Genomic DNA, 24,208 nt, shown 5'->3' on the forward strand with positions numbered 1-24,208 from the left:
GGTCTTTTTTTTATTCCAGATAAATTTTTGGAGAGTTCGTTCTAGGTCTGTGAAATATGCCGTTGGTATTTTAATGGGGAGTGCGTTGAATTTATAGATTGCTTTGGCGCCCTAACCTGTTTGGCTCAGTGGATAGAGCGTCAGCCTGCGGACTGAAGGGTCCCAGGTTCGATTCCGGTCAAGGGCATGTACCTTGGTTGAGGGCACATCCCCAGTGGGGAGTGTGCAGGAGGCAGCTGGTCGATGTTTCTCTCTCATCGATGTTTCTAACTCTCTATCCCTCTCCCTTCCCTCTCCCTTCTTCTCTGTAAAATAATCAATAAAATATATATTATAGATTGCTTTGGGTAGTATGGACATTTTAATGATGTTGATTCTACCAATCCAAGAACATGGCATGTTCTTCCATCTGTTTATGTCTTCCTCTATCTCTTTTTTCAACGTCCTGTAGTTTTCACGTTCAGGATTTTTTGAATCATCTTACAGAGCAGCCTGGCAGTTTTGAAATTGTAATCGAACAGTTTGCAGAGACCCGAACGGCTGAGTTACAACAGCCGATGCTATGTAAGAATTTGTGGAACTAATCTATTCACAGGCCACGTCCATTCCAAATTTCTCCTACCTGGGAGCATGCCTGTGCCATCATCTGACAATTAGCTCGCAGGATGGCAACTTCTGCCATTGCTACTTCAAAGATGTAGTACTGATATGAAGTTAGAGATCAAGCCGTATCTTAACCTGGAGAGCAAAGGAACCAAAGGATAGAAACAAGAGCAGATGTTCTTCAGGTTGGTCTAACTTTGGAGGCCATGAAAAAGAGATGGGGACTGAAATGGTATAGGGAAGGGAATTCTGAGAGAATGGTGTTCAAATTAAGTTCAAAGGGTATCAAGAAGAAACACATTGTAACTTAGTCAAATGTTGTATGTCAATTAAGATGAGGAAGGAGAATTGGCCACTGGTTTAGCATTACAAATGCCATTGGTGGCTTCTATAAGAGCATTTTAGTGGGATTGAAGAAATTAGAATGAGAGAAATTACAGACAGGGAGTATAGACATTTATGAATTTTGCTTGAAGTAAAGGAGATAAATGGGTAGTAAGTGGATGGGAAAGTGAAGTTGTTTTTTTGTTTATTTTTGGGATGAGAGAAATAACATCCCATTGGTGTGTTGGATGTGGGGATAATTAACTAAGAAGAAGGGGGAGCTGGTGGAGCTGAGGGGGAGTTGAGAGTAGTCTCAAATACCTTGAACATGTGAGAGGGAAGGAATCTCTCTGGGGAACAAAAGAAGGGATCACATTTAGAAGAATGAACATTATTCATAGAAGAGGAGAGAAAGGTTAATAAATATGGGAGTGAGAAATGATAAACTTTTTTATGACTCAACTTTTATCAATTAAATAGGAAGAATGTTGTAAATTGAGCATGAGAATGGCAAAGGAAATATTGGGGATTTAAGGAGAAGTGTGAATTGTCTTAAAAGATAGTTTCCCCCAATTTTTTGAAGCCATGCCACATTAAAAAAGAATATTTGAGTGGCATGCTTGGATGGCATTTGGAGCCCTGGACAAATGTTTGTTTGCCACGAATGCTGCCTACATGCCCAGATAGCTAAAGAAAGTAATATCTTCTAGTATTCTAGTTCTATTTGGCAAATATGAGAATGAATGGGCAAAGAAAATTTAAAAATATAGCCAGGTAGCAGGAAAGGATCCATGTGCATTGGAGTTCATGAATTTGAGGAAAGACTAGTCAGAATAGTTGTGTGTTTTTAGCTATCTTCAGGTACACAGGTATAGCCTTATAGGTGACTACAGTAGGTGGAGAATTGGATTTAGCAAGCACAACAGAAGAGAGGGGGGATAGGGGGTTGAGGAGAGATACAAAGGAATGGCTGTAATTATGCACCAGATAATAGAAACTAGGTGATGAGAGAAATTAGGACACAGAATGGGTGAGGAATATTGAAAAGGTAGGTGGTTTAATGGACTATGAATATTGTGGGGTCTCAATGTTTTTGGAGTTGGAAAGAGATGATCAGACAACAGAATGCTTGAAATGGAGGTCATGATGGGAAGCAGGCATTATGGGTAAAGACAAAGCCAGGGTACTGCATGGGAATGGGTAGCTGAGGTAAGGTAGAGGAAAAGAGGTTGGTGAACTCAGAGGTCAAGGAATTATTTACATTGATATTAAAATCACCAAGAATGATACCAGAGGAGGGTAAGAGTGAATCTGAAGATAAAGTCTTCAATAAATGAGGGATAGTAATCCCAAAGAATATACATGACTAGAAGAAGAAGGGCTAGTGCAGTCAGGTGGCAGAGTATAATGTCAGGGCTAAAAAACGAACATTTGCGAGGGAGAGAGGAACAACATGTATATGGGGACAGTAAGAGTCAAGGCAAACATCTTCCTCCACCTCCAAGTCTGGTGGTATAAGATACGTGGGAAAGAAAGCAGACTACTTAGATGGCCCCAGGAAGACCAGTTATCTCAGAGGGAGCCATGTTTTCATTAGAATAATGTGGTGAAGAAAACAGTTGGCCAAGTGTTTAAAGATGCAGGAGATTCCACTGAGAGGGCATGATTCCAGAGGACATCCTAGGAGGATTTGAGGGAATGTGGGCGACCTGAGCGATGGGATCAGATTGGGGGAATATGTAGAATCCTGGGGGATGAGAGTTTAGGTGATGACCTAGGTTAAAAGCTATGAGCCTCTCATTACTCTTGCTGCTGCTTTAATGGTTACTGGTGAGCAAACAACTCCAGGTAGTTCAGAGTTTTGTGCCTAAGCAATTACATGTTATCTAATATCACTTTTCAGAGAACATTTTTTTTAAGACAGAAAATATGTTCTCTATAATTTAGCTGAGAAAACTGCTTGGCCTTCCCTTGGTCCTTACTTTAAAATGTCCTCAAAACTATGAATTCCAGAAATGAAAAATTAGAGATCTTGTCTAACCCCTTGCCTTCAGGAATTCATCCTAGAGAAATGATTATCCATTTTCTTTAAGATTCTCTTTTTAAAGCCTTTTTGTTGACTCTAATTTGATCATTGATCCAAATCATAAGCAGCCCTCATCTCATCTTATTCTTACATATCGGTATAAGCCAGCCGTGGACAAACTACGGCCCGTTTGAAATGAATAAAACTAAAAAAAAAAAGACCGTACCCTTTTATGTAATGATGTTTACTTTGAATTTATATTAGTTCACACAAACACTCCATCCATGCTTTTGTTCCGGCCCTCCGGTCCAGTTTAAGAACCCATTGTGGCCCTCGAGTCAAAAAGTTTGCCCACCCCTGGTATAAGCCTTTGCTGTGGATGTTATGGGGTGTGTGCTAGTGAATACGAACACCAGTGTGTGTGCTGGATGGTGAGAGTCGTGGTGTCCTTGATGCTCTTTAGACCTGACCTTTATGGATCTCATGGTATTTCTATTTCCTGTGACCTATGACTTTGGTTCTAACTCATCTTGTGTTTTTCTTTCAAAAAAACACTGCATTGGAGGACAGGTAGAAATTCTTAGAGTCTGTCCAAGTTCTAATTGAGATGCAATCCCCCATCCTCACAGCCTTTTATTGAGCAATTTTTGTTGGCACTTGTTTTCCAAATTTCCAGATAACTCATTTCAGAGTTCAACTACCCAGGAACTACCTACTTCCATACCAACAGTAAGAGGCAAAAAGAGGTGTCTGCAGTAAAGACAATCAGTATCTAGGCTGAGAGCTGGCATGTGGGTGGTGCCACCTTTGTTGTGAAGCTACAGGAAGAGAAAGGCATGTGAATAATATCCTACCTCACATCTAGGCAGTTGTACTGCTAGGGCTTTTCAAAGTCGCAAGAAGGAGTTCTATGCACATTACATTCAGTGATGGAATTTTATTGCCAGAACATGTGGGAACTTGGGGTAGGAGGGAGAATTTCCTCATCAGCTGCATAATTCTCCCTGGTCCCAGGGCTTCCGCGCTGAAATGATCAATATCAGCAAAATTACTGAATAATCAAAGCACAGAGAAGTCCTGTGCCTTCCAAAGGGAAGTGTTTGGGTCAACTTTTGGCTTCTCTCTGTGGGGCTCCCCAACTAGAAATGGTTCCCAGCAATTCACCTCTTTCCTGGACATCTTCTCTAGCATCAGGGATTTTTAACCTGAGGCTTTGGGGACTCCTGGACCGCCTAGAAATTATTTGCCTGAATTAGCTGCCTGTGCAGCTCCTTGCTGACCATAATGGCATTTTCTGACCCATGTCTCTGTGTAGAGAGAAAGTTTTAACTATCCCCAAGAGGGTTTTTAGTATTTCTAGTGTTGACTCAGACCCAATAGACAGCAGTATGAAAGCAAAGGGACAGCAAATCAAAGAAAGCATCCAAATGCAATTATTCAATCACAAAGATGAGAGGGGTGACATGAACTTGTGTTGCTTTTTGAATCAGTTATGTTAAGTCAAATCCCCTTACCTATTAACGCAATCATTCACTTTCATAGCCAGGGGTCTGCCTGGTCAGTGAGTTAGAGAAAATGGAAGGGAGATGTGGGTGCTGGTGGCTTTGGAGCAATGTCATATGTGCCCCACATATGCAACCCGATGTCATTCATTCTGCATGTGTATTAGCAGCAGCTACTGAGGGTAACTGAAGTCAGAAAACACAGTTTATGTCATCAGTCTTTCAGTGCAGTGGCAGTGAAGGGTTTTAGAGAGTTGATACATGAACATATCTAAGGGCCTTACTATTTTTTTAAGACAAATTTGCTGGGAACAGGGATGATCACTGTTCTAGTCAACTCCATTGCTATCAAGGATCATTTCTACTTTTTGTCAACCTTTCTAGTGAATATTAATGTAATTTGTAAGAAAAACTCTTTTCTTTTTTTGCTGGAGAACTTGGTTAATCAGGTTATTTATTGGCAAAGGAGAAGAGGGCACAGGTGAGATGCCTCTGGAAGCATTTGAAACTAGGCGTGCCAGAGCTTCTGCCCAACACATTAGCAATCCTGTGTCCATGTGCCCAGCTCCTGTGGGAAGCCCTAGGTCAGGAAGCAGAGAGCTGCTTGTCCGAGCCAGGTCCCCGACTCTAACAGTCCCCACGCACGACCAGCTGAGAAAGGTCAAAGCATGTGGCTAGCGCGTTTTAAAGGAATCCTAGCAGTTCCAATGTCATGTAAGGTGGGCAGAGCCCATGTGTGGAGTCTCAAACATCCCAGAAATATCAGAGAGAACTGCATAGTTATACAAAGAAAATGAAAGAGCCAGCAAGAAAGAGAAATGTTTGTGATGCGCTGTAAACATCCAATTTTCAACATGACCCGGAATTTCAGCCCCAGAAGCCGGGTGGACAGGCCTCCCGCCTGACCTCCATCCCCGGCGAGACACAGGCACTGACGGGTGTCAGCTCCTCCAAGACCCCATGGGTGGGAGGAACAAGACAAAATTTCTACCTCCCTTTCAAGGACTTAACAGATCAACCCAAAATGCAGCAACACTTTTAGGCATTTCTAAAAGGTTGGGAAGTCTATCCACACTGGGAAATAGATGCAAAGGGCTCTCGCCTGGAAAATACAAATGAAGAAGACTTGACTGTTCCAGGTCAGGTGAGGTCAGGAGAGGTCAGCTGAGGCCATTAGAGCCCAGGTGAGGCCAGAAGAGGTCAGGCCAGGCCAGGGGAGCTCGGCCGGGAAGGAGACCCAGCCTTGGGGTGGGCGTCCAGGAAGTAGTAAACATAGGGAGGCCACCTCTGTCAAAGGCTGCCCAAGGCTGTGAGAAGCCACCAGCCAGTCACACCTTGCATGACTCTCTGACCCAAGAACCAGGGCCCAGTGCTGTGTGGGTGACCAGCAGACACCCAGAGCTGGGGCCACAGCACAGCGACCACTTCCTACCAGCGAGGCCCAGGCTCCATTAAGACTGTTTATGTAGCACCAAGAACGCTGTCCTCTAAATGATCTTCAGTGCATAAAGGGTCGGCCAGGAGCATCCTGCCTCGGGCCTGTGTGGCACTTGGAAAACCCGAGCCATAGGGACTCCCACCTGGCCAGCACGCCTCCTCCTAGTGGGGGATGCCCGGCCTGGACAGCTGGTCCGGCTCGCACCCCCCACCCGAGAGGCAAAAAAAGGATTCACTCCCAGATCTCTCTAGAAAATTGTCAAAAGCAGGTTTCTTCTCACGGCCACGCTTCCTCGCTGTGGTGGTGCGTTTCCTCCTGGGAAAAGTAAGATGTTTTGTCAGCTGTCAACACTGTGCCCCTCACATCCTTGAGCCCCGTACTTGCAACATCTTGGCTTTCTCGCTCCTTGGAGACCACACAGAGGAGCTCGGCCTGGCCTTTGCTCCCATCGTTGTAGGAGGAGCCAGTGCTGACCAGCAGCTCAAACTTCCAGCATCGGACATGGTGGACACCATCTGCGGGGGCTCCCCCTCCTGACCCTGAGTCCACGGGAAGCTTCCCCGGCACCTGTGAGGTTTTGCTGTCTCGTTCTCTAATTTCGTCCTTTATGAGTTTTATTAGTGAGGCCAGATTGGAAAATCCCGCTTCCTCCAATACGCCTGCTCTGCAAGGGCTTTGTTAATGATCAGCTTTCCATGTCTCGGGTCATCAGCACGGGCCCGAACAGGTGGGATCGCTGTCGATTAAATAGGCACCTGTTTCATCTTTCGTCCAGGTTGGGGTCAGCCTGGCACGAAGGTACAGGAAAGGCTGCGGATCCCGGCACAGCGTCTGCCGGGTGGGGAGAAAGTACGTGCTGCCAAAGTTGAGAAGGACCTGCTTGGATAAGAGCGGCCCCCCCAAACCCTCCCCAAACCATCTGGGGCGGCTGTGGAAGCTGGCAGTGATTCTCCGCCGTCATCCCAGCGAGCCAGCCACTGTGAGAACTACTCTTAATTTTCATCCTTTGAGAAAGCTGAACTCTTCTTTTTTTTTAAGGGAGTGAAAATTCATCTTACTCAAAAGTGCATTTAGGACTTTCATTTGTATTTTCTGCACTTGTTTTAGGGGATTGTTTTTATGTTTATCACTATCAGGTCTTTTATAAAATATTCTGTCCTTTAAGGTTGAAAAAGCCAATATTTCAATAACATGCTCTATATAATCTTAAGTAAAGTTTCTATATAAATAATACATTCTAGCCCTGGCTGGTGTGGCTCACCGGTTAGACTTAGAGCATCGGTGGTCACACCAAAGGGTCTCAGATTCGATTCCTGGTCAAGGGCATGCACCTGGGTTGTAGGTTAAGTCCCTAGCCCAGTCAGGGAATGAGCAGGAGGCAAACAATCGATGTGTCTCTATCACATAGATGTTTCTCTCGCTCTCCCCTCCCTCCCTCTCTTCCCCTCTCTCTAAAAATCAATGGGAAAAATATCCTCGGGTGAGGATTAACAAACAAGAATGTAATAGCCCTAACTGGTTTGGCTCAGTGGATAGAGCATCGGCCTGTGGACTGAAGGGTCCCAGTTTCGAATCCGGTCAAGGGCATGTACCTTGGTTGTGGGCACATCCCCAGTAGGGACTGTGCAGGAGGCAGCTGATCGATGTTTCTCTCTCATCAATGTTTCTAACTCACTATCCCTCTCTCTTCCTCTCTGTAAAAAATATCAATAAAGTATATATTTTTTTAAAAAAGAATGTAATAGATTGTAGGAAAGGCATGTAAAGCATGATGATTGCATTTTACTTTGCTCTTTGGAATTGGGCAGGGTGGTGACAATGCTTTAATTGAAACAAGAAAACCCTGTGAAGAAAGACAAGTCAACACAACTAGCTGGCATTATGTTTAACTTCTCAGGCTTTAAAAAATAATGGTTTTGGCTCTGCTTCTGGCCTTTTATATTGTTGTTCATTTGGTTCTCAGAAGGTTTGGTTCTTTTTGTTTTATTTGCATACACAACCTCTGTTTGAAGAACTTTCATTAAATTATCTTGTCAGGTCTACCAGATTGCTTTACACAGCTCCTGCTGCCTAGGCTGCCAGACCCATGGCAAACCAAGAGGCCCGGAAGGAATGTGTGCTGGACTTTTTTGAAACATGCTTCCCCTGGACCTAGTGAGTGTTAGGGTCACCAAAAGAGGAATGCACAAGGCCAAAGTGGTCAGGGGTTCCAAATGTATTAGGTCACGTGGAGACCAGATGGGCTGAGCCCCAAAATGGTGCCAGCACCCAAAGATGGGGAGTCAGAGATTTTTAAAGGACACTAGGGGGGCTTTTTCTGGGTGGAGAATTCTCTGTGCAGGTCCAGATTCTGGGAAACACCGGAGGGGAGAGAGAATGGTCTTAGCAAGTGGAATGTTCATTGTGAAGTGGCCTCAAGGTCATTTCCCAGGGGACGAGGTATCGATTCAATTATTTGATCAGACCTAACAGTAAGATCTGTGCCTCCAGGAAAGCAGCAGGGAGAAGGCAGATTGGCTAAAAAGAGTCACTTACAGTGGATTTTTCATTGGAGCAGCCATATAAGGTAGTGTTGCCTCAGGGACTGATACCAAGCTGAGGGGCCAAGGGAATGCTATTCATACATGTGAAATATGCAGGTACTTCTTGGATGATATTTATCCCTCTGATTTCCATCTGGCGCTGTTGAGTACATCCTTGCAGAGCCTAGGAAGTCACTTCCTTTCAAACTTTTTGCTATGAAGACAAAAAAATAAAATAAAAACAGTGATGCCAAGCACACCTTATTACTGTGACCAGTTTTACTTCCTCTAATGGACACTTAGGGCCAGTGTGGCTGTGACTCACGCATTCGTCAGGGTGGCTAACAGAATGTCTGAGGCGATCGGCTCTCACTAGGCGGGCTCTGTGTCTTTGGCATGCAGTCCTGGGTGGATGGTGACAGGTCTTTAGGCTCACTCTAGTTGAAGAGCTTGGAGAGAACATAGCATCTATTTCCTTGTGTTTTTAAAATGGTGACAGGGTCATCTTCATTGAAGTAATACAGTAAACTGATCATTGATACTTAAAACAAAGTGATACACAAGAGAAAAATATAAAGAAATGTGGAGAGCGGCTACAGTGTTTGGACAGGTTCAAGCCTCAGACTGATGAGAGGGCACAGTCCTCTCATGGCCACATGCAAGTCCCAGCTTGGAGGGCAGAGCCCTCCCAGCACAATTATAGCCAACAGCTGTAGTTGTAAGCTTGAACCTATGGTCCGAACACATGGCCCCACATGCCTGAGTGACGTGGGCTTGATAGAGTTCAGGTGCATGTAATTGAGCAGGATCGAAACCCATGAGAATGTTGTAAACATCTTGACCACGCCCTTACTTTGCCTCATGGAATCTGGCTATAAAATAAAGACGTGGCTTGGGCTTGTAGTCCATGGCACTGTCTTTCCATCAGAGAGGGCAGCGTCCCACCCAGCCTCAGCTTTATTCTCTTATCTGTTTTTTCTAATCCTTCTCTGCGCCCACTCTGGTTCACCCTTGGCCGTGCTGGCATGGCACAAAGAAATGCCAACTTCTAGCTTTGACTTAAACATTCTCCTTCCCCAAATTAAATATTATGGAGCTCTGGTGGTGTGACATGGAAAGGTAAGAGTTAAACCCCCAGGCTCTGCAGCAGAGGCCTTGTTTGTGTTATGCACAAGGGGAAAACCTCAGTTTGGACCCAGGGTGGAAGTTACCCCTCCTTTCACCATCAGGAGCAGAGAAGGAAGCTACGTCTCCGAAAAAAATACAGGCAGAACGCACTAGGTTGAACCATATGAAATCCCTGATATTGACTATTGTTTCCTGACAAAAAAGAATAATTTCAAAACGTGCGATAGATTCAACAATTCCTTCTATAAAGGGGGCTGGGGCCTTTTCCACTTTTTCCTTTCTCCCACGCTGGAGCAGACGTTTCCAGGAGGGAGTAAAACTTGCTCTGCCCTTGGAACAGACCAGGAAATCTCTTCTTTCTCCCATCCCTCTGCACATCACAGAATATTTGTGAGTGTCCCATGAGACTTCAACAGCAGGCCTGCTGCCTTCTGGGATCCAGCCTTCTCCATCCCGACTGGCCTCAACATTCCTGTGTTTACTCGGGCAGAGGGAGTGGGGAGCAGATGAGAGAGTGTTTTTTTCTACGTGTATAAAGTTATTTTTCTATAGGGCAGGTTTAGTTTTCTCAATTCCTGTTTTCTGATGTCTCACATTGGGGAAAAAAACTACTCCCTCAAGTATTGTTACTCATATATATTTATAACCGCAACTGACTAGGATTATGTTACCCTGAGAGTGTAGGCCAGTTAGTGTCATTCTTACATAGTGCTGCAGTTTAATGAGTATTAGACCTGTCTAGGTGTGTTATGTGTTATACTTACATTCATGTTGGCTTTCCTGGGGGCAGTCTCAGATATTTAGATGACTCACTGCTTCTGTTCTTAGCTTTCTGTAAGTGAAGGGGAGAGCAATGTGTGCTTGCTCACTGTACCTGCTCGTAAACTGAGCACTTACTCACTGGCATGAGGAAATAGCTCCTAATTTCTTCAGGCAAATGTCCAGCAGGTCCGGGCCAGTTCACAATTAGTTCCTCACCTAGAATAATCTTGTCTTTTGTAGAATCTCCAACATCCAAAATGAAGGAGCTTCCATACTCTTGTCTGTGTATGATTTGTTGTTATTTTTGCTTTAACCCTTCACCTTTGTCACCCAGCCCCTCAACCCCCCTCCCCTCTGACAGCTGTCGGTCTGTTCTCTGTATCTATGAGTCTGTCTCTATTTTGTCTGTTAGTTTACTTTGTTCATTAAATTCCACATATAAGTGAAATTGAATGGTATTTGTCTTTCTCTGACGGGCTTATTTCACTTAGCATAATACTCTCCAGGTCCATCCATACTATCACAAAGGGTAAGATTTCCTTCTTTTTATGGCTGAGTAATATTCCCATTGTGTAAATGTACCACTGCTTTGTTATCTATTCTTCTAGAGCACTTGGATTGCTTCCATAGTTTAGCTGCTGTAAATAACACTGCAGTGAACATAGGGGTGCATATATTCTTTCAAATTAGTGTTTTGGCTTCTTCAGATGTATTCCCAGAAGTGGACTCGCTGGGTCATAAAGCAGTTCTATTTTTTTTAATTTTTTGAGGTGACTCCATAGTGTTCTCCATAGTGGCTGCACCAATCTGCAATCCCACCAACAATGCACAAGGGTTCCCTTTTGTCCACATCCTCACCAACATTTGTTGATTTACTGATGGTAGCCATTCTGACAGGTGTGAGGTAATAGCTCATTGAGGTTTTAATTTGCATTTCTCTGATGATTAGTGACATTGAGTACCTTTTCATATGTTTATTGCCCATCTTTGGAGAAGTGTCTATTCAGGTCCTTTGTCAATTTTTTAATTGGAATGTTTGTGTGTTTTTTAGTGTTGCGTTTTATAAGTTCTTTATAAATTTTTGAAAATTAATCCTTTATCAGATATACCATTGGTGAATATGTTCTCCCATTTAGTAGATTCTCTTTTCATCTTGTTTTCAACATCTTTTTTATATTGACACCATTATATCTCTTGATGAATAGTATTTTTTTAAAGAAAACCGGTGTATTATAAGTTTCCTGATCATTCTGTAGCAAAGTACCACAAACTGGATGGATCCAAACAACAGCAAGTTATTCTCTCGCAGGCCTGGAAGTTCTAGAAGTTCCAGATGTCCAAAATCAAGGTGTTGGCAGGGCCATGTTCTCTCTGAAGTCTCTAGATCAGTGGTTCTCAACCTTTCTAATGCTGTGACCCTTTAATACAGTTCCTTACGTTGTGGTGACCCCCAACCATAAAATTATTTTCATTGCTACTTCATAATTGTAATTTTGCTACTGTTGTGAATCATAATGTAAATATCTGATACGCAGAATGTATTTTCATTGTTACAAATTGAACATAATGCATAGTGATTAATCATAAAAACAATATGTAATTATATATGTGTTTTCCGATGATCTTAGTTGACCCCTGTGAAAGGGTCGTTTGACCCCCAAAGGGGTCACGACCCACAGGTTGAGAACCGCTGCTCTAGAGGATTCCCTCTTGCTTCTTCCTAGCTTCTGATGGTTGCCAGCAATCCTTGGCATTCCTTGGCTTGTAAATATGTCACTCCAATATCTCCCCCTGAGTTTTCTGTGCGTTGGAATTTCTCTCTTCTTATAAGGACACCAGCCATTGGATTAAGACTCACCTTCATCCTTAACTTATTCTGATGACACCTGAAAAGACCGTCTTTCCAAATAAGGTTACATTCACAAGTTCAAATGGACATGAATTTTGAGGAGACATTATTCAACTCAGTACAGCTTGTCTTAAAGATATTCTAAATCCCTTTAAACAAAAATAAATATGATTCAAACAAATACCTGTATATAAATAAATAATCACCATCATGTCCCAAGAAGCTCCATCAGTGGCGTGTTTCTGGCCAGTTAACACAGTCATTGAGAGGTTCTCATGTGGCCAAGAACAGTGCTGGGCACCAGGGACACAGGAATTGGTCAGAGAGACCAGGTCCTTGTTTGCAAGGAGCTTCCATTCTAGTTGGAAAAAAATATACAAATATAATTTTATTTGTGCTCTCAAACAGTATTTCTTGAGACTTGTCCATGAGGTCACTGAGGATAAAGAAAGGGGAGAAAGAGCAAAGTCCAGGCTCTCACAGAACTTATATTCAATTGATAAAGGGGTAATACATGAATAAGTAAACAAATAAAATAAGTGCTATGGGAAGAATAAAAGTCAGGGCAAAGTGGTAGAGGGGAAGGAGGTTATGATGTATGTGTGAAGGAAGCCCAGTCCTGTGAATGTCTAGGTTTGTTGTTCTAGTGGGAAGAAATGAGGCACAAAGACCCTGAGGGCCCAGAAGTATATTTAGGAATAGCAGGAGGCCAGTGTGGCCTCTGGTACTGAACCAGGAAAGAATAGAAGGAAAGGAATTGAGCAGTAGTTTCGAACTGGAACAGAGCCTAGTAAACCACATAAGAGCTAATACTCTAATTAAAGCAGTCTGAGGGTTTGAGCAGGAGAATAACTTGAGTTTATTTAGATTTATAGGGGACTTCCTCACCCCATAACCACCACCACCACCACCCCCAGCTATTGCATAAGTAATGGACAATAGAGATCAATGGATGGAAAAGGGGTCAGGGTTGGGGGCATTGAATATAGTGCCAGCAGGATTAAGACAGTGAAAAGTGCTGGGAGGTAAACATAGCATGATGGAGAGGATTAGTATGAAGGAAGGGTAGATAGTAGCCCTGAAAGGTGACCCTGAGGTGAAATTTTAGCTAATGCATGAATAACCAGACATAGCCAGCCTTGTAAAGGTCCTGGGGAAGATATTTCCAAGCAGAGAAAATAGAAATGGGAAAGCCCTATGTCTGGTATGTTGGAAGTAAGAAAGAAGGACAACTGGTGTAACCACACAGAAACTCCATTTCTTTAACATGACCCTTTCTCCTTTCTCCCTTCCTTAATCATTAAATCCTTAGGACATCAGATTCTAGTCATCATCAAACTGTATGCACCCCTATGTTCATAGCAGTACAATTTATAATAGCTAAGATCTGGAATCAGCCCAAGTGCCCAGCAGTAGATGAAGGGATAAAAAGCTGTGATGCATCTACACAGTGGAATACTGTGCAGCTGGAAAAAGAAGGAACTCTTACCCTTTGAGACAGCATGGAGGGACCTGCAGACTATTACACTAAGTGAAATAAGCCAGTCGGAGAAAGACAAATACCACATGATCTCACTTATTTTTGGAATCTTATGAACAAAATGAATTGACCAACAAAATAAGACCCAAGGCATGGAAGCATGGAACCGACCGGCTGACATATCTCTAGGGGCTGGGGGGAGGGAGAGAGAAGGGGATGAGAAGAGATAAACCAAAGAACTTATATACTCATGCATAGCTCATGGATACAGACAATAGTGTGGTGAAGGCCTGGGAAGTTAGAGGCTAGGTGGAGGGGGTGAAAAGGGGAAGGGGGAATGAGGAACATCTGTAATACTGTCAATAATAATAATATGTGTGTGTGTGTATATATATATATATATATATATATATATATATATATATATATATATATAAAGAACAAAGCCTCAGGCCTATTGACCACACAAACAGAGCTTTGTTCAAGCTAAAGATAATATCTTTCCTTCAGTTGGGTTTCAGCACCAGGCCCATGAAAATGGACAGCCCTATGGACCACATCCTCATGAAAAGAGGCATAACAACTCCATGGCTGACATTAGGACCTGATATAATGATCAACTACTCCCCACCCATGACCCCAGCTTCTTTAGCCACCATAATTTTTTTTCTGAAACATTTATTGATTTACAGCTTGGCAATAGCATTTATTGTGTTTCTCTCATTAAGGAATCTGATCATCCCCTTTGAAATACCTACTACCTTGCCTGCTGTTGCTTTATTTTATGTAGTCATTCTGATTAAACAACTGAATTGCTTTCTTTTTTAATTTTTATTTTTCAATTACAGTTACTGTCAATATTATTTTGTACTGGTTTCAGTTGCACAGCGCAGTGGCTATACAATTATGTACTTCACAACCTGCTGAGTATTTCCAGTCCCCCAAACTCCATGTCCTCTGGCAACCACTAGTCTGCTCTCTGTTCTACGAGTCTGTTTCAGTTTTGTTTATTGATTTTGTTCTTTAGATTCCATATATAAGTAAAATCACATGGTATTTGTTTTTCTCTGACTGACTTCACTGAGCATAATACCTTTTCGGTCTATCCATGCTGTTGCACATGGTAAGATTTCATTATTTTTATTGCCAGTGTAATATTCGGTTGTATATATGTACCACAGCCTTTTTATCCACTTGTCTGAAGATGGGTACTTGGGTTGCTTCCATATCCGGCTATTGTAAATACTACTGTAATGAACATAGACATGTATATATTCTTTCAAAATTAATGTTTTGGGTTTCTTTGGATAAATCCCCTGAAGTGAAAAGTGAAATTGCTGGGTCATAATAGTCACCATGATTAGAGATTTTTCTCCTACATAACCCATCCCCTGGAAGCCACTGGGGAGCCAGGTTTGTGTGTGTGTGTATGTGTGTATGTGTTTTTTATTTAAGAGGGGAAGGGAGAGGGAGAGAGAGATAGAAACATCAACGATGAGAGAGAATCACTGATTGGCTGCCTCCTGCATGTCCCTCACTGGGGATCGAACCAGACATGTGCCCTTGACCGGAATTGAACCCCAGACCCTTCAGTCCGCAGTCCAATGCTCTAGCCACTGAGCCAAACTAGTCAGGATGAGCCAGGTCTTTGAGTACTTGCTTACCTGTGACTCCAGGCTTGGTGCCATTTCCTCAACTTATAAACCTTTGTTTTCCTGGCTACTGTAAACTCCTGTTCACCTTTGATTGGGCTTTGATGTGCGCAGGCAAATAAACACCTTTGGCCCAGTAACACTGAAACCTGGAAGATTTCAACCTAGGAAGCCAGAGATGTACTATAGAGAATGAGGGGAAAGAGGCAGGCAGGGAAGCGCCAGGTAGACCCCTGTAGGCCCTGTCTTAGTTCTCCTCACTTCCTCGGAGTAACAGAAGGAACAAAGGATCTGTGGTTGCCCACAAGGAGCAGAAAGCTCTACCTGTGCCCCTGGAGTGCCCATTCCTGGGATCCCTTTGCTTTGTAAGGTACAATATTCAGTAATGTAAGAGGAGGAAGTGACCACTTTTTGAGATACATTCATTTTGTTCAAAAAAACAAAATTTGAAGATCGATGTAAAACAAGAATCTTTCATGGCCAAAAGCTCTTCTGAATGAAAGGGTTTATTGAGCCTAATGCTAGCCAGACAATGACCAGGTGCTGGGGCATGCTTGCAGTATGAACCACCAGCAATAGTGCTAGGTGGGAAAGACAAACATATACATGCTCATTGTGAGAAACACGCTCACTTGCCCAAACTCAAATAATGGCCTCAGAGACAGGAAGTACAGTGAAAGCGAAACTTTTAATGGAGGTCTTGCAAGATGAGGTGTCTTCTAAGCAGACACACCCACGGCGGTTACAACAAGCAATTTATCCCTAGTGTGTGAGTCCCTCCCCTGGTTCCTCACTGGCTGATTACTATGGGGTGCACATTCTTTCCTGGTTAGGGCATGTGCATGAGGCAATCAATTGATGTCTCTCTCTCACATCAATGTTTTTCTCAGTCTGTCACTCCCCTTCCTTCCATTCTCTCTAAAATTCAATAGAAAAATATCCTCAGGTGAGGATTAACAATAATAACAAAAAGAATGTGCATTAGCTGTCTTGACTAGTTTGGCTCAGTGGATAGAGTGTCGGCCTGCGGACTGAGGGGTCCCGGGTTAGAATCCAGTCAAGGGCATGTACCTTTGTTGTGGGCATATCCCCAGTGGGAGGTGTGCAGGAGGCAGCTGATCAATGTTCCTCTCTCATGGATGTTTCTAGCTCTCTGTCCCTCTCCCTTCCTAGCTGTAAAAAAATCAATAAAAAATATATTTTTTAAAAAGAATGTGCATTAGCTACAAATAAAAGGGGTGAGAGTAGGTTAATTGGGAATAATTCTGGGATAAGTACAGAGTCCAAAAGGATTAAGTGTTTGTTCCTTTGGATTGGTTGTGGATAAGTCTGAAAAGTTCATGCATGAGCAAGAAGCAGAAGTGCTTCAGAGTTGCTGGCACCTGGCTATTCTCTCTTGAAAATCATGGAAATAGTCACCTGGAAGTTAATTCAAAGTTTCAACACAGATTTAGGAATGTAAGCTATCTTTTGTTGATTTGCCCTGCAGTTGCTGGAAGAGGAGGAAGACCTCTTATTTCTTTTTCCACAGTCTGGCCTGATGTAATTTAATTCAGTTCATCTCAGAATTTTCTCCTTATTATCTAGTTGGCTTTATTAAATAACTAGAGGCCAGGTGCATGGATTTGTGCACTGGTGGGGTCCCTCGGCCTGGCCTGCACCCTCTCACAATCCGGGACCTGTCAGGGGATGTTGGAGAGCTGGTTTTGGATGATCCCCACAGGCCAGGCTGAGAAATCCATTCACTGGCCTCTAGTATGTATATAAGATCTTTGGTTAATCTCTTCCCACTCTCCCTCCTGCCCCCTTTCCTCTAAGATTCATCACTCTGTTCCATGTTTCCATGCCTATGGTTTCCCTCCTGCATTGAGCATCTGCTTCCTGGTGGTCAGTGCGGATCATAGCTACAAGTTGGCCGGTTGGCTGGTTGCTTAGACTTTTATATATATACTAGAGGCCCAGTGCACAAAATTCGTGCAAGAGTAGGCCTTCCCCCTGCTGCAGGCACCGGTTTTCCTCTGGGACCTGGGCTTCCCTCACAGCCCAGGCTTTGTCCAGAAGGTCATCTGGAAGGATGTCCAGCCGAATTAGCATATTATGCTTTTATTATTATAGATAGATTCCTGAATCAGGCAGCAAATACTCTCAGAGGTCTTACAAAATGGAAGCTCTTTATAGACAGAAAGATGGGGCAAGCTAGCAGTTAACAAAAGAAAAGGAGGGATTACTTTAGACCAGGTCCTGGAGAAAGGGAGCAGCAGGGGTCTTTATCATGTAGATTGCCTCTTCTACCCATGAATGGGGGAGAGGGAGGGAGAGGGCCCATAAGACATTACCTCCTCTGAGCTTACCAGAAAATTCCATGCTGGTAATTAACTTCTGGGAAGGGTTAAAAATGCAGTTAGGTTAGATATTAAATTTAGGTTTGGTATCTTGGGCTTTAGCACAACTGATGCCTTTTAGGACTTGTGATTTTCTCTTGCATAAGTTAGAGAATGTTCCAATGTAAGGTAGTACACCTCATAATTTAAAAAATGCCTTTGCCTTTTCACACAGCAAAACCATCTCTAGAAATCTCTCCACAGAAACAAAATTACCAATACTAAAATGTAGAATATAAAGATTTTACCATGGCATTGATTTTAATACCAAAAACAATGTTAAGAAATGGAAACAATCTGAATAAAGCCCACCAATAGGAAAATGGATAAATAAAATATGGTACAGTGGGGCCTTGACTTAAGAGTTTAATTCGTTCCGAGACCGAGCTCGTTAAGGAGCTCGTTAACTCAAATTACTCTATCAACTCAATGCAAAAAATTGGCGGAGAGACAGCTGGTATCTCAAAAAACTCGTTAGTCGGGACACTTGTAAGTCAAGGCCCCACTGTACCTATATGAAATGGGTTTTTAAAAATGTCTTAGATTTCTACTTGTTGTCAGTTTAGGGCAGTGGTCAGCAAACTGCGGCTCGTGAGCCACATGCGGCTCTTTGGCCCCTTGAGTGTGGCTCTTCCACAAAATACCGACTTCTGCGCATGGGCCATGAAGTTTCAATCACACTGTACATGCACGCCCACAGGTGGTATTTTGTGGAAGAGCCACACTCAAGGGGCCAAAGAGCCACATGTGGCTCAAGAGCCGCAGTTTGCCGACCACTGGTTTAGGGCATCCAGAACTTCCTCCACCATGATTTTCTTGCAGCCAATGAGATTGCTCTTGTGAAATATATTTACAGATGTTCATGGATTTTAGGAGAATGACTCATGCTGATGGCCTCTCACACTTGGTAGTAATGGAGTGGGTTATCATCCAGGAAAATAATACTGATTTCTTTTTTTAAAAAATATATATTTTTATTGATTTCAGAGAGGAAGGGAGAGGGGGAGAGAGAGAGAGAAACAGAAACATCAATGAGAATCACTGATTGGCTGCCTCCTGCACGTCCACCACTGGGGATTGAGCCCGCAACCCTGGGCATGTGTCCTTGACCGGAATCGAACATGGGACCCTGTGGTCCCCAGGTTGACCCTCTATCTACTGAGCCAAACTAGCTAGAGCAATACTGATTTCTTTCAGGTGATAGCAGAGGAGATTAAATTGCCCTTTAATCTGTTTATACAGATTCGGCCTGATGGTGTTTGAGATTCTCTGAGCCCTGTACTCAGAGATGAGTGGAGTAAGGAGAGTGGAGCTTTCTCTGAAAGATGTCTCTGTGTCCTGTTGAAACCGAAATGTGGGTTTTTGAGTCTGAGTTCATTGTCTCACGAAATTGAAGAATGAAGTCCCGGACAAAAATAGTTAGTGGAACCGAAGTGTATTGAGAGAAGCCAGTCCTGGAAAAGGTGCAGCTGGGGTTGCAGGAGCAGCCCAGTGTCCAGACCTTCCTTTCCAAGTTACTGCCGGGAGCAGTTCAGCACCCAAGCTAGTTAAAGTCTGTTAATCCCTGTGTGGAGGCCCACATGGCCATAAGCCACGTGGGCGATGGGGGATGTGCTCCCCCACAACAGGAACACCAGGTATCCATCAGGAACATCAGGTATCCATTGTGCGCTGCACGGGGAGTGGGCGTAGAGAAGAGGAAGTGTGCCCACTTTTTTATGTTAGTTCCTGATTGGTCCTTTCAAAGAATTTTGCTTTAGCAACATCCTTGGGATTGGTTTATACGTCTTACTGCCTTGTGATTGGTTACCTGCACACTGTCTGTCTTAGCAATACCACACATTTAAAAGTTCATGCCTTGTGTGCCCACCCTTCCTTCCCCACCCAGTTGGGAGTGTCTCAGTAACTCTGCCTAGTTGGGTTCTTGTGTTTTACTTTCCCTTCCCATGGTCCTGCCCCTTTCTACCTACCTTCTGTCTCACCATTTTGTGGTCTTGCCGGTAGAAAGCATGCTCTTTCATGGGATCTCAAGGAAACCATTCAGGGACTCTTACGGGAGATTGTGGCATGGCAAGATAGCTTTGTGGCACCAGATGCAAAACAAAAGCAGTGGAAATAGAAGGCTGCCCCCGAGGAGAGCCGCTTGGTTCCCAATGCCTCATCTCCATCTGTCCCCGCCCCACCCCCGCCCCCATGGGAAAAGTTCAGCCTTATCTTCATTAAGCCCAAAACAATGGTCAAGGCCCTAAGATCTGTGCCATCGATTCTAAAGCCTTTAGCACCACCCGGCTAGCTTGTTTCTTTGGCTGTGCCTTAGCTGGGGCCCATGTTAGGAGGCTGCGGTGGCCACTGGGCCGCAGGTGACTGCTAGTCCCACATGGCTGCTATGGAGAGAAGGCACTAATGAATGAATGAACAACGGCGTGAGCCTGTGTTACCCTGCAGGTGAAAGAGTTCTTTGTTAGCTGGGATTATATTATCTTTGGTTTGGGAAGAACCAGGTGCTTTTTCAAAAAAAAACCCAGTCAATTTTCAAGCTTTTGCAGGCGACTGATGGGTCCACGCCCCAACCAATCCATTCTTTCCACAGGCTAGACCGACAGACCTCTGTAGTCCCATTTGGTTCCTACTATGCATGTGCATATCTCCCCCTTCATTGTTCCTTCCCTTCCCGCGGGGATCTGTGGGGAACTGACTGGTGGTTCCCTTGGGAGTGTGTGCAGCTGTCACTTCCTGATGAAGCCAGCAGGCTTCTGTTCCCTAGTTTATTATGCTTAGTCATGTCTGTGTTCCTTTTCTCTCTTCCTTTATTAATATCTAACTACCTACGCTAACAGTGGGATAGCCTCTGCTGGAAGACATGACCTTCCTTACATTTATTCTCTGCCACCCATCAGCCATCATCTTTTATCTCAAGGTGCATTGCACTAATAAACCAGCATCCTGAGTCTCAGTTTCCCTTTGACAACAGACATGATAGGTAGCCTTGAGTTAATCACTCTGGGGCTAAGCTATGCATCTGTAAATTGAGGATAAGGATACTATTTTCATATCTGTCTAAAGGCAAAGAAGTGAACAGGTAGTCCTTCCAATTTTAAGTTTTAATATGCCCAACTTTATTTTTCTGCTTTTCTCTTGTCATCTTTCTGGTGTTCCTATCTTTTATATACAGAGCGTTCTAGGTGTCCCATTATTACCTGAAATTGAGATGTACAGAACTAAGCTCAGTAGTGCATGCTAGAAACCATTATCCATGAAGTTTCTAACTAGAGAGAAGAAATAAGGGCGACTTGCATATTTTATGTCTCTATGTTCCTGACAACTAAGATAAGGACCCAACGATAAGATCTCATAAAGGTAAAAGAAAAGGAACACGTTCAGGTGTGCACATGTCAACTTCAAGGCAATCACCTGATATCCATTTCACAGTCAATTCCATCTAAGTATTTACAACCTACCATACAGATATGAGTTTTGGATAAACATCATCAGAGAGGTGGTTAAAACCGTGGGAGCAGATGAGCTTCTTTAGGGAGAGTGTGGTGAGTAGAAGAGCAAGTGCAAAGGTGATTGTGCTTGGACTTTAAAGGTGAACAGATACAGTGAAGGAGCCTGAGAAGCAACCGCCAGGGAGGAGATAGAAGACTGAAAGAGCTTGGTGTCCCCGGGCCAGGAAAGGAGAAAGGCTACGTGGTGGTGGTGGGTGGGAGGGGAGGCTTGGCCAATAGGCCAAATCCAGCATGGAAATACAGCAATTGAAGCTTAAAAAACACCCACTGGTTCTGGAATTAGAAGGTCACTGGTGATTTTAGGAATAGCAGTTTCACTATAGAGTACAGAGCACATTTTAGTTGGTTAAAAAGTAAAGGAGGGGAGAAAAAGGCTGGATTAGAAGACATGAACAGAGATGTCAGTTGCTTCAAAGGGGTCCTTTTTATTTTTTAATGGGGACTTTTTGGACTTACCTGCTGGCTTAAAGGGAAGAACTACAACAAGGGAAGATAAAGTGGATCAAGTAGGTTTCGAAGGAGTGAGGTCCTGGGGGTCATGGTGTAGGTCAGTTGTCGGCAAACTCATTAGTCAACAGAGCCAAATATCAACAGTACAATGATTGAAATTTCTTTTGAGAGCCAAATTTTTTAAACTTAAACTATATAGGTAGGTACATTGTTATTAACTTAATTAGGGTACTCCTAAGGCTTAGGAAGAGCCACACTCGGGGGGCCAAAGAGCCCCATGTGGCTCGCGAGCCTCAGTTTGCCGACCACTGGTGTAGGTGAAAGCGAAAATTTTTTCTCTTGTGGTAAAATGTGTCTTAGTTTGTGTTAAGAAGCAGACACCAAGATGTAATTGATCTGTAAGAGATTTATTGGGGAAAATATTTTTGAAGGATAAGGAGGGGGCAAGAGAAAATGAGGAGACTCTTTACAACACAATGGAGCTCTGACACCTGTGAAGAAAGGGGGATCAGGCAGGAAGCATTTCAGCAGTAGCACAGTTCCAAGGAAGTTTTGGGCAGGCCTATGAGGGCCAGGTCTCTAGGTAAAGAGTCCCATGTCCCACAGGAATGGGCCTGCTACTATCCCCTCAGCGCTCTGTCACAGGCTGGGCGGCATGTGGGAAACCTGGACTCAAAACAAATGCAGGCCTGGGCCTCTAGGGGCAGCAGCTGTAGTCCTCGGAGATGATGCCGTTGCACCAGGAAATCTGGACTGCGTTTTCATGGTAAAACACTGATGCATGTGGCTCTATTTGGATGTCAAGAAATGAGGAGAACCAGAAAATAAGGGAATTTCTAGCTGGTGCCTTCTATCTTTTAAGTAAGAAACATTATGGCCTCTTTGGTGGCTAGAATGAGAGAAGAGAATTGGGGAAAGGACTTTTGTGATGAACGTTGGGAAGAGCAGAAATGGGAAGAAGAGAAATGATTATGTGCCACACAAGGTCTTACAGAGAATGGAACGGTGATGGACTGTGTGTGCAGTGGCACTAATGAGGCATATATGTGTTTTTCTCCATAAGGATGTAGTAAGAGTAGAGGAATTAGATTTTATCCAATCCCAGGGATTCCTTCACCCCCTACTCCCACCCCCTCTCACTTTGCTTTCTCCCACCGCCCTACTCTATCACCAATGAATTTCTTGTAACCCCCTTAACCACCTCCTTTGATTGTAATGGATAAAATAAGGTGCAAAACTGCCATTCTCTGGAGCATTTTCCTAACCTGTTGAGATTTTGCTTCCCAGCCATTGTTGTCAGTTTGGCTCACATAAATGCCTAAAAATTCTCTACAGGTTTAAATGTTTCTTTGCTGGAAGCCAATCCCAGCATGTCATACTTGCAAGAGTTTCATCAAAAGGTTGATGGAACTTGGAGACTCAACAAGGGGTGAGTCACTTATGTTGTCACCTGTTGGGAATGGCTGATGGCATTTCCCCAAACCTGAAGAGGGATGATTGTTTGCTGCCAGACAGCTCAGGGCATCTTAATCTACATGTTATTGCCTCCTACTGGCCAAACACCTGAACAGCCATAGGCGATTCCCCCAAATCTGACAATGGATATATGAAACCTGACCCTTTGTAGTGTATATCTCTGCCTCGCCTCAGGACAATTTGTGTTAATAAAAAGCATGGGGTCCTGAAACAAGGAGATCTTAGCTCCTTTTAGCTAAGCTCCTCTGACCCCCAAATACCTTTCAAAATTATACTTCGTCTCTGGACTCTTCAAGTTACACACGGCCCCTTCTCCAGATTTCCTGAACCCTTCTAGATGCTGGAACAAGAGACCTGGCATTTCTTATGTCGACATAGCTTAATAATAGCAATATCTATGATGCAAGGGAGACTGTGATGTGGGTATAAGAGAGGATGGGAGCTGGGGCTGTATCCATTGAGAAAGCCTGTGCGGATGTGGCTTTGGGTTGGGACTCCTAGAGCGAGGATAATTGTGACAGGTTTATCTTCAATGTCTAATATGCATCAGGCACCATCCCTTCTCCCCTTCTTAAATCTTCCTCTTCAGGGCCATGATCTCGGCTGACTGGTGACCACCTCATGCCTACATTGCTAATAAACTGCTCACTCTTTAGATCTACTATCTCATATGTCCAAATCAAACACAGTTGGGTAAAGTATGTTGTTCATATATTCCAGAAGCTTTAGGGGACCTCTTCCCTATATCCAAAGCATAACCGGTGCTACTGCATTTTGAATTGTTTTGCACATTTGCATAATGCCTTATTGCTCCAAAGCATTTTTCTCCACTAGATGCGGATAACTTTGTAGGCAGAAAATTGCACATACCTAGTAGTGTCAGTGCGCTGTCTTAGCTACTCACTTCGTTTTCTTACCTGCCAGTGAGTCTGTAAATCACAGCCAAGGTCTGGGTTTGGAGTGGGAGGGAGTTAGCCCTGCTATGTGATCTTATCTACCTTGATCCTGAATGTTGATTCTTGTCTTTGTCTGTTCAGGTACCATAACAAAAATAACATGTAGTGGGAGGTTTATAAGCAGTAGAAATCCATTTCTTACACTTCTGA

General features: G+C 43.6%; 1 pseudogene; it reads right to left on the minus strand.

Annotated features, from left to right (window-relative positions):
* Positions 1-6,169: 6,169 nt before the first annotated feature.
* Positions 6,170-12,169, minus strand: LOC132211323 (BTB/POZ domain-containing protein KCTD5-like; annotated as a pseudogene).
* Positions 12,170-24,208: the final 12,039 nt, after the last annotated feature.

The sequence above is a fragment of the Myotis daubentonii genome, chromosome 10, assembly GCF_963259705.1.
Source record: "Myotis daubentonii chromosome 10, mMyoDau2.1, whole genome shotgun sequence".
Lineage (NCBI taxonomy): Eukaryota > Metazoa > Chordata > Mammalia > Chiroptera > Vespertilionidae > Myotis > Myotis daubentonii.